The sequence below is a fragment of the Bos javanicus genome, chromosome 4 (assembly GCF_032452875.1).
Source record: "Bos javanicus breed banteng chromosome 4, ARS-OSU_banteng_1.0, whole genome shotgun sequence".
NCBI classification, from domain to species: domain Eukaryota; kingdom Metazoa; phylum Chordata; class Mammalia; order Artiodactyla; family Bovidae; genus Bos; species Bos javanicus.
This window is the reverse complement of record NC_083871.1, coordinates 5,539,596-5,553,859: the sequence shown is the minus strand read 5'-3', so window position 1 is coordinate 5,553,859 and position 14,264 is coordinate 5,539,596.

The window sequence follows — 14,264 nt, the reverse complement described above, 5'->3', positions numbered from 1 at the left end:
AGAAGTGGAGTCTTAAATCAGTCAATTTGGAATCACCTGGTCAGCACTAGAAATGCCTATCATCCCTTAACTTAAGGTCACAAACAATTCATTTTTAAATAGTATAACTTCCTTGTCCTGTCCCTTTCTGCCTAATAAAAGCCCTCCTTTATTTTTTTAAAAAATTAAATTTATTTATTTTAATTAGAGGCTAATTACTTTACAATATTGTATTGGTTTTGTCATACATCAACATGAATCTGCCACGGGTGTACATGTGTTCCCAATCCTGAATCCCCCTCCCACCTCCCTCCCTATACCATCCCTCTGGGTCATCCCAATGCACCAGCACCAAGCTTCCTGTATCCTGCATCAAACCTGGACTGGTGATTCATTTCTTATATGATATTATACATGTTTCAATGCCTTCTCCCAAATAATCCCCCCCCACCCAGAGTCCAAAAGACTGTTCTATACATCTGTGTCTCTTTTGCTGTCTTGCATACAGGGTCATCATTACCATCTTTCTAAATTCTATATATATGCGTTAGTATACCGTATCACTGTCTTTCATTCTGACTTACTTCATTCTGTATAATTGGCTCCAGTTTCATCCACCTCATTAGAACTGATTCACATGTATTCTTTTTAATGGCTGAGTAATATTCCATTGTGTACATGTACCACAGCTTTCCTATCCATTCATCTGCTGATGGACATCTAGGTTGCTTCCACATCCTGGCTATTATAAACAGTGCTGCGATGAACATTGGGGTACATGTGTCTCTTTCAATTCTGGTTTCCTCAGTGTGTATGCCCAGTAGTGGGATTGCTGGGTCATATGGCAGTTCTATTTCCAGTTTTTTAAGGAATATCCACACTGTTCTCCATAGTGGCTGTGCTAGTTTGCATTCCCACCAACAGTGTAAGAGGGTTTCCTTTTCTCCACACCCTCTCCAGCATTTATTGCTTGTAGACTTTTGTATCACAGCCATTCTGACTGGTGTGAAATGGTACCTCATTGTGGTTTTGATTTGCATTTCTCTGATAATGAGTGATGTTGAGCATCTTTTCATGTGTTTGTTAGCCATCTGTATATCTTCTTTGGAGAAATGTCTGTTTAGTTCTTTGGCCCATTTTTTGATTGGGTCATTTATTTTTCTGGAATTGAGCTGCAGGAGTTGCTTATATATTTTCGAGATTAGTTGTTTGTCAGTTGCTTCATTTGCTATTACTTTCTCCCATTCTGAAGGCTGTCTTTTCACCTTGCTTAGAGTTTCTTTTGTTGTGCAGAGCTTTTAATCTTAATTAGGTCCCATTTGTTTATTTTTGCTTTTATTGCCAATATTCTGGGAGGTGGGTCATAGAGGATCCTTCTGTGATTTATGTCGGAGAGTGTTTTGTCTATGTTCTCCTCTAAGAGTTTTATAGTTTCTGATCTTATGTTTAGATCTTTAATCCATTTTGAGTTTATTTTTGTGTATGGTGTTAGAAAGTGTTCTAGTTTCATTCTTTTACAAGTGGTTGACCAGTTTTCCCAGCACTACTTGTTAAAGAGATTGTCTTTTCTCCATTGTATATTCTTGCCTCCTTTGTCAAAGATAAGGTGTCCACAGGTGCATGGATTTATCTCTGGGCTTTCTATTTTGTTCCACTGATCTATATTTCTGTCTTTGTGCCAGTACCATACTGTCTTGATGACTGTGGCTTTGTAGTAGAGCCTGAAGTCAAGTAGGTTGATTCCTCCAGTTCCATTCTTCTTTCTCAAGATTGCTTTGGCTATTCGAGGTTTTTTGTATTTCCATACAAATTGTGAAATTATTTGTTCTAGCTCTGTGAAGAATACAGTTGGTAGCTTGATAGAGATTGCATTGAATCTATAGATTGCTTTGGGTAGTATACTCATTTTCACTATATTGATTCTTCCGATCCATGAACATGGTATATTTCTCCATCTGTTAGTGTCCTCTTTGATTTCTTTCACCAGTGTTTTATAGTTTTGTATATATAGGTCTTCAGTTTCTTTAGGTAGATATATTCCTAAGTATTTTATTCTTTTCGTTGCAATGGTGAATGGAATTGTTTCCTTAATTTCTCTTTCTATTTTCTCATTATTAGTATATAGGAATGCAAGGGATTTCTGTGTGTGGATTTTATATCCTGCAACTTTACTATATTCATTGATTAGTTCTAGTAATTTTCTGGTGGAGTCTTTAGGGTTTTCTATGGAGAGGATCATGTCATCTGCAAACAGTGAGAGTTTTACTGCTTGTTTTCCAATCTGGATTCCTTTTATTTCTTTTTCTGCTCTGATTGCTGTGGCCAAAACTTCCAAAACTATGTTGAATAGTAGTGGTGAAAGTGGGCACCCTTATCTTGTTCCTGACTTTAGGGGAAGTGCTTTCAATTTTTCATCATTGAGGATAATGTTTGCTGTGGGTTTGTTATATATAGCTTTTATTATGTTGAGGTATGTTCCTTCTATTCCTGGTTTCTGGAGAGTTTTTATCATAAATGGATGTTGAATTTTGTCAAAGGCTTTCTCTGCATCTATTGAGATAATCATATGGCTTTTATTTTTCAATTTGTTAATGTGGTGTATTACATTGATTGATTTGCAGATATTGAAGAATCCTTGCATCCCTAGGATAAAGCTCACTTGGTCATGGTGTATGATCTTTTTAATGTGTTGTTGGATTCTGATTGCTAGAATTTTGTTAAGGATTTTTGCATCTATGTTCATCAGTGATATTGGCCTGTAGTTTTCTTTTTTTGTGGCATCTTTGTCAGGTTTTGGTATTAGGGTGATGGTGGCCTTATAGAATGAGTTTGGAAGTTTACCTTCCTCTGCAATTTTCTGGAAGAGTTTGAGTAGGATAGGTGTTAGCTCTTCTCTAAATTTTTGGTAGAATTCAGCTGTGAGGCTGTCTGGACCTAGGCTTTTGTTTGCTGGAAGATTTCTGATTATAGTTTCAATTTCCGTGCTTGTGATGGGTCTGTTAAGATTTTCTATTTCTTCCTGGTTCAGTTTTGGAAAGTTGTACTTTTCTAAGTATTTGTCCATTTCTTCCACGTTGTCCATTTTATTGGCATATAATTGCTGATAGTAGTCTCTTATGATCCTTTGTATTTCTGTGTTATCTGTTGTGATTTCTCCGTTTTCATTTCTAATTTTATTGATTTGATTTTTCTCCCTTTGTTTCTTGATGAGTCTGGCTAATGGTTTGTCAATTTTATTTATCCTTCCAAAGAACCATTTGGCTTTTTTGATTTTTGCTATGGTCTCCTTTGTTTCTTTTGCATTTATTTCTGACCTAATTTTTAAGATTTCTTTCCTTCTACTAACCCTGGGGTTCTTCATTTCTTCCTTTTCTAGTTGCTTTAGGTGTAGAGTTAGGTTATTTATTGGACTTGTTTCTTGAGGTATGCCTGTATTGCTATGAACTTTCCCCTTAGCACTGCTTTTACAGTGTCCCATAGATTTGGGGTTGTTGTGTTTTAATTTTCATTCATTTCTATGCATATTTAAACTCAAACCCAAAACAATAAAGTAAATGGCAATGGGATCATACTTATCAATAATTACCTTAAATGTAAATGGGTTGAATGCCCCAACCAAAAGACAAAGACTGGCTGAATGGATATAAAAACAAGACCCCTATATATGTTGTCTACAAGAGACCCACCTCAAAACAGGGGACACATATAGACTGAAAGTGAAGGGCTGGAAAAAGATATTCCATGAAAATAGAGATCAAAACAAAGCAGGAGTAGCAATACTCATATCAGATAAAATAGACTTTAAAACAAAGGCTGTGAAAAGAGACAAAGAAGGACACTACATAATGATCAAAGGATCAATCCAAGAAGAAGATATAACAATTATAAATATATATGCACCCAACATATGAGCACTGCAATATGTAAGACAAATGCTAACAAGTATGAAAGGGGAAATTAACAATAACACAATAATAGTGGGAGACTTTAATACCCCACTCACACCTATGGATATATCAACTAAACAGAAAATTAACAAAGAAATACAAATTTTAAATGATACAATAGACCAGTTAGACCTAATTGATATCTATAGGACATTTCATCCCAAAACAATGAATTTCACATTTTTCTCAAGTGCACACGGAACCTTCTCCAGGATAGATCACATCTTGGGCCATAAATCTAGCCTTGGTAAATTAAAAAAAATTGAAATCATTCCAAGCATCTTTTCTGACTACAATGCAGTAAGATTAGATCTCAATTACAGGAGAAAAACTATTAAAAATTCCAACATATGGAGGCTGAACTACACGCTGCTGAATAACCTCCTTTGTTTTGTATGTATCCTTTCCACTTGCTAGATGTGAAACTGCCCTATTCATGAATGCTTAAAATCAATAAGATTTTTTAAATGTGCTCAGTTTAACTTTTTTACGTACTGTTGGTGGCAGCGCTGAGATCTGAAGGAGACCTAGGGCAGCTTCAGGGACAATGAGAAGCATAGGTGTGGCACCTGCACCCACTTTGAGTTCTCTTTCTCTCTTTACAAGGGCCATGGGCAATTTCCTCTTGGTTCTGAGCTCCACTGTCTTTTGCACATAGCTCTGGACCTAACTGGCTTTCCAGTCCAGGGCAGGTCAGCTTGAATCAGTAGACACTTCCCTCTGGAACCCTGGTCCCTAGCCTTTGGTTAATTCACAGCCCCCAGTTGTTGGTATCTGCTGACTTCATTCATGGTTCCATGACGGGAATGGCTGACGCTGTGCACCAAGGACCTCTTTTGTTTTTGGTTCAGGGGTGGTCTGCAGAAGCTTCTCTTTGGTTATGCTGGTGTCCACAGTTCTGTTTCTCTGGCTGCCGTTGGTTTCTGTGAATGTACACATGAGGCGAGGGCTATTACTACTGGGACTCTGGAAAGCCCTCAAAGCCACAAAGTTGGTAGATGAAGTTCGATCACTTAAAAGCTATTCCCATATTTCTACTCCTCACCTAAGATTCTCATGCTACCACAAGTTGGTCACAGAAAGAGTTAGGTTAATACTAGGTCACTTGCCAACTTTAAGAAAATTTTGGTGCAATGAGGTGTACTGTAAAACTCCACATAATCCCCAACCCAATAGCACATCCTTCTTAGGTATTAATTTGACTCTAAGAGGCCTAAGGCTTAGCTAAAGACATGGGATCCATCAGTTTCAAAGAGCTAAGCACATCACATTCTAGCTCACCAGCTAATTTTAGGTCTAAGATCTCTACTCTCCAAAGGTGTAGATATCTATGAAAATGTCAAAGTGTTACTAATATCAATACTAGGATGATAATGACCATTATCGGGAATGTTTTAACAAGACAAGATCATTCACTGAAGAAGTGCACTTGAAAGCAAGGTTTCCCCAAGCACACACACAGAATAAAAACACCTATTTAATTAGTATGCAGAAACATCCAAAAGTCTTCAAGATTCCAAAATATCTTCACTGAAAAATTCATTAGAAAAGGTTAATGAAAAATAAAAAACACAAGAGGTACCTGAAACAAAAGGCAAAAAGACTGACATGACTTCTCCAGATCCCCTCTATCCTCCTCTACCTGAGTAGTAGCTGTTGTTCAGTCACTCATGTCTGAGTCTTTGCAACCCTATGGACTGCAGCACGCCAGGCCTCCCTGTCCATCATCATCTCTCGGAGTCCACCCAAACACATGTCCATTGAGTCGGTGATGCCATCCAGCCATCTCTTCCTCTGTAGTCCCCTTCTCCTCCTGCCCTCAATCTTTCTCAGCATCAGGGTTTTTTCCAATGAGTCATTTCTTCGCATTAAATGGCCCAAGTATTGGAGTTTCAGCTTCAACATCGGTCCTTCCAATGAACATCCAGGACTGATCTCCTTTAGGATGGACTGGTTGGATCTCCTTGAAGTCCAAGGGACTCTCAAGAGTCTTCTCCAACACCACAGTTCAAAAGCATCAATTCTTTGGCGCTCAGCTTTCTTTATAGTCCAACTCTCACATCCATACATGACCACTGGAAAAACCATAGCCTTGACTAGATGGACCTTTATTGGCAAAGTAACGTCTCTGCTTTTGAATATGCTATCTAGGTTGGTCATAACTTTCCTTCCAAGGAGTAAGCGTCTTTTAATTTCATGGCTGCAGTCACCATCTGCAGTGATTTTGGAGCCCCCAAAATAAAGTCTGACACTGTTTCCACTCTTTCCCCATCTATTTCCCATGAAGTGATGGGATCAGATGCCATGATCTTAGTTTTCTGAATGTTGAGTTTTAAGCCAACATTTTCACTCTCCTCTTTCATTTTCTTCAAGAGGCTCTTTAGTTCTTCTTCACTTTCTGCCTGAGGGGCTGTCATCTGCATATCTGAGGTTATTGATATTTCTCCCAGCAATCTTGATTCCAGCTTGTGCTTCTTCCAGCCCAGCGTTTCTCTTGATGTACTCTGCATATAAGTTAAATAAGCAGGGTGACAATATACAGCCTTGACGTACTCCATCTCCTATTTGGAACCAGTCTTTTGTTCTGTGTCCAATTTTAACTGTTGCTTCCTGACCTGCATGCAGATTCCTCAAGAGGTATGTCACGTGGTCTGGTATTCCCAACTCTGTCAGAATTTTCCACAGTTTGTTGTGATCCTTGCAATCCAAGGGACTCTCAAGAGTCTTCTCCAGCACCACAGTTTGAGAGCATCAATTCTTTGATGCTCTGTTTTTTTCTTTTTCCCAGCTCTCACATCCATACATGACTATCGGAAATACCATAGCCTTGATGATACAGACCTTTGATGGCAAAGTGATGTCTTTGCTTTTTAACACACTGTCTAGGTTTGTCATAGCTTTCCTGCCAAGAAGCAGGCTCTTCTAATTTCATGGCTACAGTCACCATCTGCAGTGATTTTAGAGCCCAAGAAATCTGTTACTGCTTCCACCTTTTCCCCTTCTATTTGCCATGAAGCAATGGGATTGGATGCCATGATCTTAGAATTTTTTAATACTGAGTTTTAAGCTGGCTTTTTCACTCTCCTTCTTCACCCTCATCAAGAGGCTCCTTGGTTCCTCTGTTGATGTGGATAATACCATGTCAACAGCTTGTAACTTGATTCCACCTTGTAACTCATCCAGCCTGGCATTTCATATGATGTGCTTTTCATATAAGTTAAATAAACAGGATGACAATAAATAGCCTTGTTGTACTCCTTTCTCAATCCCGATCCCGTCAGTTGTTCCATATAGAGTTCTAATTGTTGTTTCTTGACCCACATACAGGTTTCTCAGGAGATAGGTAAGATGGTCTGGTATTTCCACGTCTTTAAGAGTTTTCCAGGGTTTGTTTTGATCCACATAGTCAAAGGCTTTAGTGTAGTCAATGAAACAGAGGTAGATGTTTTTCTGGACTTCCCTTGCTTTGTGTGTGATCCAGTGAATGTTGGCGATTTTATCTCTGTCTCCTCTGTCTTTTCTAAATCCAGCTTGAACATTTGGAAGTTCTCGGTTCACGTAATGCTGAAGCATGGCTTGGAGGATTTTGAACATAACCTTACTAGCATGGGAGACAAGTGCATTTGTCTGGTGGTTTGAACATTCTTTAGTACCACCTTTCTTGGGAATTGGGGTGAGGATTGACCTTTTCCAGTCCTGTGGCCACTGCTGTGTTTCCCAAATTTGCTGACATACTGAGTGCAGCACTTTAATAGATGAATCTTTGAGGGTTTTAAAAAGCTCTGCTGGAGTTCCATCACCTCCACTAGCTTTATTGGCAACACTGTTTCCTAAGGCCCACTTGACTTCACACTCCAGAATGTCTGGCTTTGAGTGAGAGACTATGCCATCATGGTTATCCAGGTCATTAAGATCTTTTTCCCACAGTTCTTCTGTATATTTTTTCCATCTCTTCTTGATCTCTTCTGCTTCTACTAGGTCTTCACCATTTCTGTCCTTTATTGTGCCCATCTTTGGATGAAATGTCCCTTTGATATCTCTAATTTACTTGAAGAGATCTCTAGACTTTTCCTTTCTGTTGTTTTCCTCTATTTCTTTGCACTGTTCACTGAATAAGGTCTTCTTGTCTCTCCTGCTTTTCTCTGGAACTCTACACTGAGAAAGGGTGTACCTTTCTCAAAAAAAAGGAGGGAGAAATGGAAAGATGCCTGAATACTCACATTGTATATTTCTCTATCTAGACTGTCTTTCCACTCTGAAGAGACTATTAAACAACCAGCTGAGGCTGTAGGAGATCCTCCTTGAATATCTTTCATTCCTCTGTCAAAGACAAAACTATGGGAAATTTCTATCCCCAAGGAGGATCCACCAAAGTTTTCTGAAGAATTTAGAATCCTTATCAGAGTCTATGACCTTGGACTGCATTTATTAGCTTATGCCCATGCTGGTGTGCCTTGAGGAAGTCCCAAAAATGTACAAGAAGCAGAATGGCACAATCCTGAGGATAACATTGAACAACCTGTGTTCAACATGCCCCCCTTATGGATTGGGAAAGCTCACAAATAGCAAACACTTTTCAAAGCCATTCTTAGTTCTGCCTGCCGTGATTGGTTTATGATTCAAACATGCCTATATATATATATATATATATATATATATATATATATATATATATAAAAGTCTGTGTTAGACTTATTATGTTAAAAGTCCGCCTGGAAGAGCTCTTCCTAAGGCATCCTGGGTTTCATATAGTAGATGAAGTTACCCAGCCTGCTCTAGTAGCCTTATTTGTAACTGGATTATCTCCTGAGATGAGTGGATTTTCAAAAGGCAGAAAATAGGATGAGAAGCCACCAGTCTGACTGAACTCGTGACCACAGCTAAGCACTTCGAAAGAACTTTGGAGAAGGACCATAAACAAAAATCTGCCAAGTTGCTAACTTCACAGCTGCAACAGCTCCAAGGCCAGGCACCTAAAATAACACTGGGTGTGTGATACCCTCCTGGGGGTCCATCATCAAGGTGCTTGTCCAGGAGTTGCTGTCTCATTTGTAATCCACTGGGACACTGGAAAAAAGATTGTCCTCAAAGTTCTTATGCAGATCCTTCCACACCAACTCAAGTGCCTCATATCTGCCCCTGAAAGAGGCCCCATATGGGCCCCTCTCAGAACTCTTGAGACTCTGATGGCTTGTCCTGTAAACAGCTACCACAGATGCCCTTAACCAGTCAAGGGGAAACTAAAATTAAAGTCAACAGAGAATCTTGCCAAATTTTAGTAGATACTGGAGCTACACTCTCTACTTTAAACCTCATTCTCATAGAGAAAACTCCTCAGAGTGAAAAAGAAGTTTCTGTAGTAGGGTAAGAAAATTCAGAGGGATTTTCTATCTCAACCAGTACAAATGGCTCTGGGACCTATCAATGAAAAGAGTTCTCTTTCGCTCTGTAACACAGCCCCAGTGAGTCCGTGAAACAGATATCTCCTTTCCAAACTAGAATATCCTGACCAATCTGAACCTGATCTTCTCCATTCCTTTCAATCTATCCTTGATATAGAAGAGGAAGAATTCCAGAAGAAGACCCCTAATTTAACCACAGCTTCTGCAGGCTACTAACATTGAGAGAATAAAAAGTGTAGAACCTATAAATATTCCGTTGCTGCTACTGCTAAGTCGCTTCAGTCGTGTCCGACTCTGTGCGACCCCAGAGACAGCAGCCCACCGGGCTCCCCGGTCCCTGGGATTCTCCAGGCAAGAACACTGGAGTGGGTTGTCATTTCCTTCTCCAATGCATGAAAGTGAAAAGTGAAAGTGAAGTCGCTCAGTCATGTCCGACTCTTCGCGACCCCACGGACTGCAGCCCACCAGGCTCCTCTGTCTATGGGATTTTCCAGGCAAGAGTACTGGAGTGGGGTGCCATTGCCTTCTCCGATAGACACAACTAAACCTCTTTCCAACTGCCTCAACAGCTACTAAAACCCAAAGCCATACAAGACCTCACCCCAAGAGTAGAAGAGCAATTCACCCATGGGCTGAACTTTCCCTGCACTAGTTCCTGTGACATGCTGACCTTGCCCATCTGGACACCTGATGGGAGGGGATAGTGAATTGTCCAGGATTTGAAATCTATTAAGGAAAAATAGAAAGAAAGTGCTAGTTGCTCAGTCATGTCCGATTCATTGCCACCCATGGACTGGAGCCCACCAGACTCCTCTGTCCATGGAATTCTCTAGGCAAGAATACTGAGTGGGTTGCCATGCCCTTCTCCAGGGGATCTTCCTGACCCAGGGATCGAACCTGGGTTTCCTGCATGGCATGCAGATTCTTTACTGTCTGAGCCACCAAGGCAGAATCTATTAACAAGATAGTTCTTCCGCATTTCCCAGTTGTTCGGAACCAAACACTCTTTTGTCACCAGTTCCACCAGAATCAGAATGGTTTCCTGTTGTGGACCTTTGTTCAGTCTTCCTGAGCATCCCTGTAGGTCCTGACAGCCAAGATCTGTTTGTGTCCACTTGGAATAATCAACATTGTGCATAGACAGTTACACTTCAAAGGTTCACCAAGGCCCCTGCTTATTTCTCCCAAGTGTCCCACTGAGATGTAAGCAGACTCCAGATCCCAGGACATCAACCCTCTAGAGCACGTGGATGACCTCTGCTATGTGGAGAGATGCCCGTTTATGAATTCAATGTATTTGCTGAGACAGTTAGCTGGAAAAGGACATAAAATCTCTAAAGAAAAATTACAATGATCTCTAGACAGTTTTCATTAGCTCGATCATCATCTAACTGCTGAAGGAATCGAGTCATCTCCAGATTGAAGCTAATCCAAGAAGGCTGTATGCCACAACTCAGTGACAGCTCCATGGCTTCCTAAGCCTGCCTGGCTATTGGAGACTGTGGGTTCCTAATTTTCCTTATGGACTCACCTTGGAAAGATGATCTTGAGCTGGTCTTTATAAGACCAAGAAAGGCAGGATAAGAACCACCTGCTCTAGGGCTACCCAGCTATTCACAGCTGTTCACCCCAGGGACTGTAGCCCACCAGGCTCCTCTGTCCATGGGATTCACCCAGCAAGAATACTGGAGGGGGTTGCCATTTCCTCCTCCAGGGGATCTTCCTGACCCAGGGATCAAACTTGCATCTCTTTTGTTTCCTGCATTGGCAGGCAGATTCTTTACCGCTGTGCCACCAGCAAAGCCCACTGTTCACCTTAATAAGTTATAAAGGAGATAACTGAGCCCTTGGGGATGTTCACACGGGAAAGTAGCAATGAACACAAGCCCTTTGCCTATTACAGCACACAACTGGATTCAGTTGCTCTTGCCTGTCGAACTGACTTAAGGTGCCATAACAGAGTTAGGAGAAGCCTCAGAGGATTGGATCTTAAGAAATGACAGTGATTTACAAACTCCACATGCTGTTCAAAGTCTCCTGAATAATGAATTGACTCAATGTTTCTCTGCCAGCAGGTTAACTTCCTATGAGACCTTTCTGCTTTCACTACCTAATCTGCATCTGAACTGTTGCAACATTCTTAGCCCTGCTGTATCACTATCTCTACTGACGAAGGTGAGCTTCAGGACTGGGAGATAATAATGTTCCATTTTCTGACCCCAGGTCCTGATTTGTGAGACTAATCCTGATTTAATTTTGTCTGTTGATGAATCAGACCGTAAAAATGGGAAAGGGAATTTCCAAGTTGGTTAGGCCGTTATTTCCCAACATGCACTGCTTGAGAGGGGAAATCTCCCACAAGTTCAATCAGCCCAAGGAGCAGAGAGGCATGCCCTTCTCTGAGCTGCCCGATGGCAGGACAATGCTTACACTGACAGCCCATATGCCTTTAGGGTCAGCCATGATTTGAGGATGTTACAAAAGTAAAGAGTTTTTCTTTCATCCTCTAAGAACCCAGTGAAAAACAGGCAGCAGGCAAATGACCTTCTTACTCTTACTCTTACTCTTCTTTTATCTTCTGAAATTGCTTTTATTGAAACTGAGGCTCCAACTAAAAAAGACTGAACTTGACTATGAGGGCCTCACTCTGACTGACCTTCTTGCAAAGGCAGCAGCAACAGAATCTGTAAATGTGGTGGCCCAGGTGGATGAAGTCGATCTTGTCTCTGCAAAAGAGGACCCCTTGTTGCCAGACTTTTGCTTTTCTTATATCCTTGTAACATGGCAGTAGTCTGTGCCTGAACCAGAGAAATTAAGATGGACCAACCATGGCTGTCAGTTCAATGAACAGTCAGTGCTGTGGGAAACAAGCCATTTGATTCCTACCAGCTTCCTGGTAAACCCCACTGTTAACGGTTTCTGCCTTCCTTCACCCACCAAGGTGCCATTGCTGCAGTTCAGTCACTAAGTCATGTCTGACTCTTTGTAATGCCATGGGCTGCAGTATGCCAGGCTCCCCTGTCATTTATGGTCTCCTGGAGTTTGCTCAAATTCATGTCCATTAAGTCAGTGATGTTATCTAACCATCTCATCCTCTGCCACCCTCTTCTCCTTTTGCCTTTAAACTTCCCCAGCATCAGGGTCTTTTCCAATGAGTTGGCTCTTTGCAACAGGTGGCCAAAGTATTGGAGCTTCAGCTTCAGCAGCAGAATAAGCATTCCTTCCAATGAATATTCAGGGTTGATTTCCATTAGGATTGACTGATCTGATCTCCTTGCTGTCCAAGAGACTCTCAGACTCTTCTCTAAGCAATCCGATTCGAAAGCATCAATTCTTTGGCTCTCAGCCTTTTTTATGGTCCAACTCTCACATACTGATACATGGCTACTGGAGAAACCCTAGCTTTGATTCTACGGACCTTTGTTGGCAAAGTGGTGTCTCTGCTTTTTAATATGCTGTCCAGGTTTGTCATAGCTTTCCTTCCAAGAAGCAAATGTCTTTTAATTTCATGGCTGCAGTCACCATCCACAGTGATTTTGGAGCCCAGGAAAGTAAAATTTGTCACTGCCTCCTTTTCCCCTTCTGTTTGCCATGAAGTGATGGGACTGGATGCCATGATCTTAGTTTTTTTGAATGTTGAGTTTCAAACCAGCTTTTTCACTCTCCCCTTGCACCCTAATCAAGAGGCACCTTAGTTCCTGTTCACTTTCTGCCATTAGAGTGGTATCACCAGCATATCTGAGGTTATTGATATTTCTCCTGGCAATCTTGATATCAGTTTGTGATTCATCCAGCCCAGCATTTTGCATGATGTACTCTGCATAGAAGTTAAATAAACAGGGTGACAATACACAGCCTTGGTGTACTCCTATTCCAATTTTGAACCAGTCTTTTGTTCCATGTCTGATTCTGTTGCTTCTTAACGGACGTACAGGTTTCTCAGGAGATGGGTAAAATATTCTGGTATTCCTATCTTTTTAAGAATTTTCAACAGTTTTTTTGTGATCCACACAGTCAAAGGTTTTAGCATAGCCAATGAAGCAGATGTTTTTCTGGAATTCTCTTGGTTTCTCTATGATCCAATGAATGTTGGCAATTTGATCTTTGGTTCCTCTGCCTTTTCTAACCCCAGCTTATATATCAGGAAGTTCTCAATTCAAGTGCTGCTGAAGCTTAGCTTGATGGATTTTGAGCATAACCTCTTTAGGATGGGAAGTGAGCACGGTTGTCCTAGGTTGAGCATGCTTTAACATTGCTTTGAAATTGGGATGAAGACTGATCTTTTCCTGTCCTGTGGCCACTGCTGAGTTTTCCAAATTTACTGGCATATTGAGTCCAACCCTTTAACAGCATCACCTTTTAGAATTTGAAATAGCTCAGCTGGAGATCTATCACCTCCTCTAGCTTTGTTCATAGTGATGCTTCCTAAGACTTAACTTCAGACTCCAGGATGTCTGACTCTAGGGGAGTGATCACACCATCGTGGTTACCTGGGTTTTAAGACCTTTTTTGTATAGTTCATCTGTCTATTCTTGCCACCTCTTCTTAATGTCTTCTGCTTCTGTTAGGTCCTTACCATTTCTGTCCTTTATTGTGCCCATCCTTGAATGAAAATTTCCCTCGATATCTCCAATTTTCTTGAAGAGATCTCTAGTCCTTCTCATTCTACTATTTTCCTCTATTTCTTTGTATTGCTCATTTAAGAAGGCCTTCCTATCTCTCCTTGCTATTTTCTGGAACTCTGCATTCAGTTTTGTATGTCTTTCCCTTTCTCCTGTGCCTTTTACTTCACTTCTTTTCTCAACTATTTGTAAAGCCTCCTCAGACAATCACTTTGCCTCCTTGAATTTCTTTTTCTTTGGGTTGGTTTTGGTCTGCCTCCTGTACAATGTTATGAACCCCTGCTTCACTTTGTACTCCAAGGCCAAACTTACGT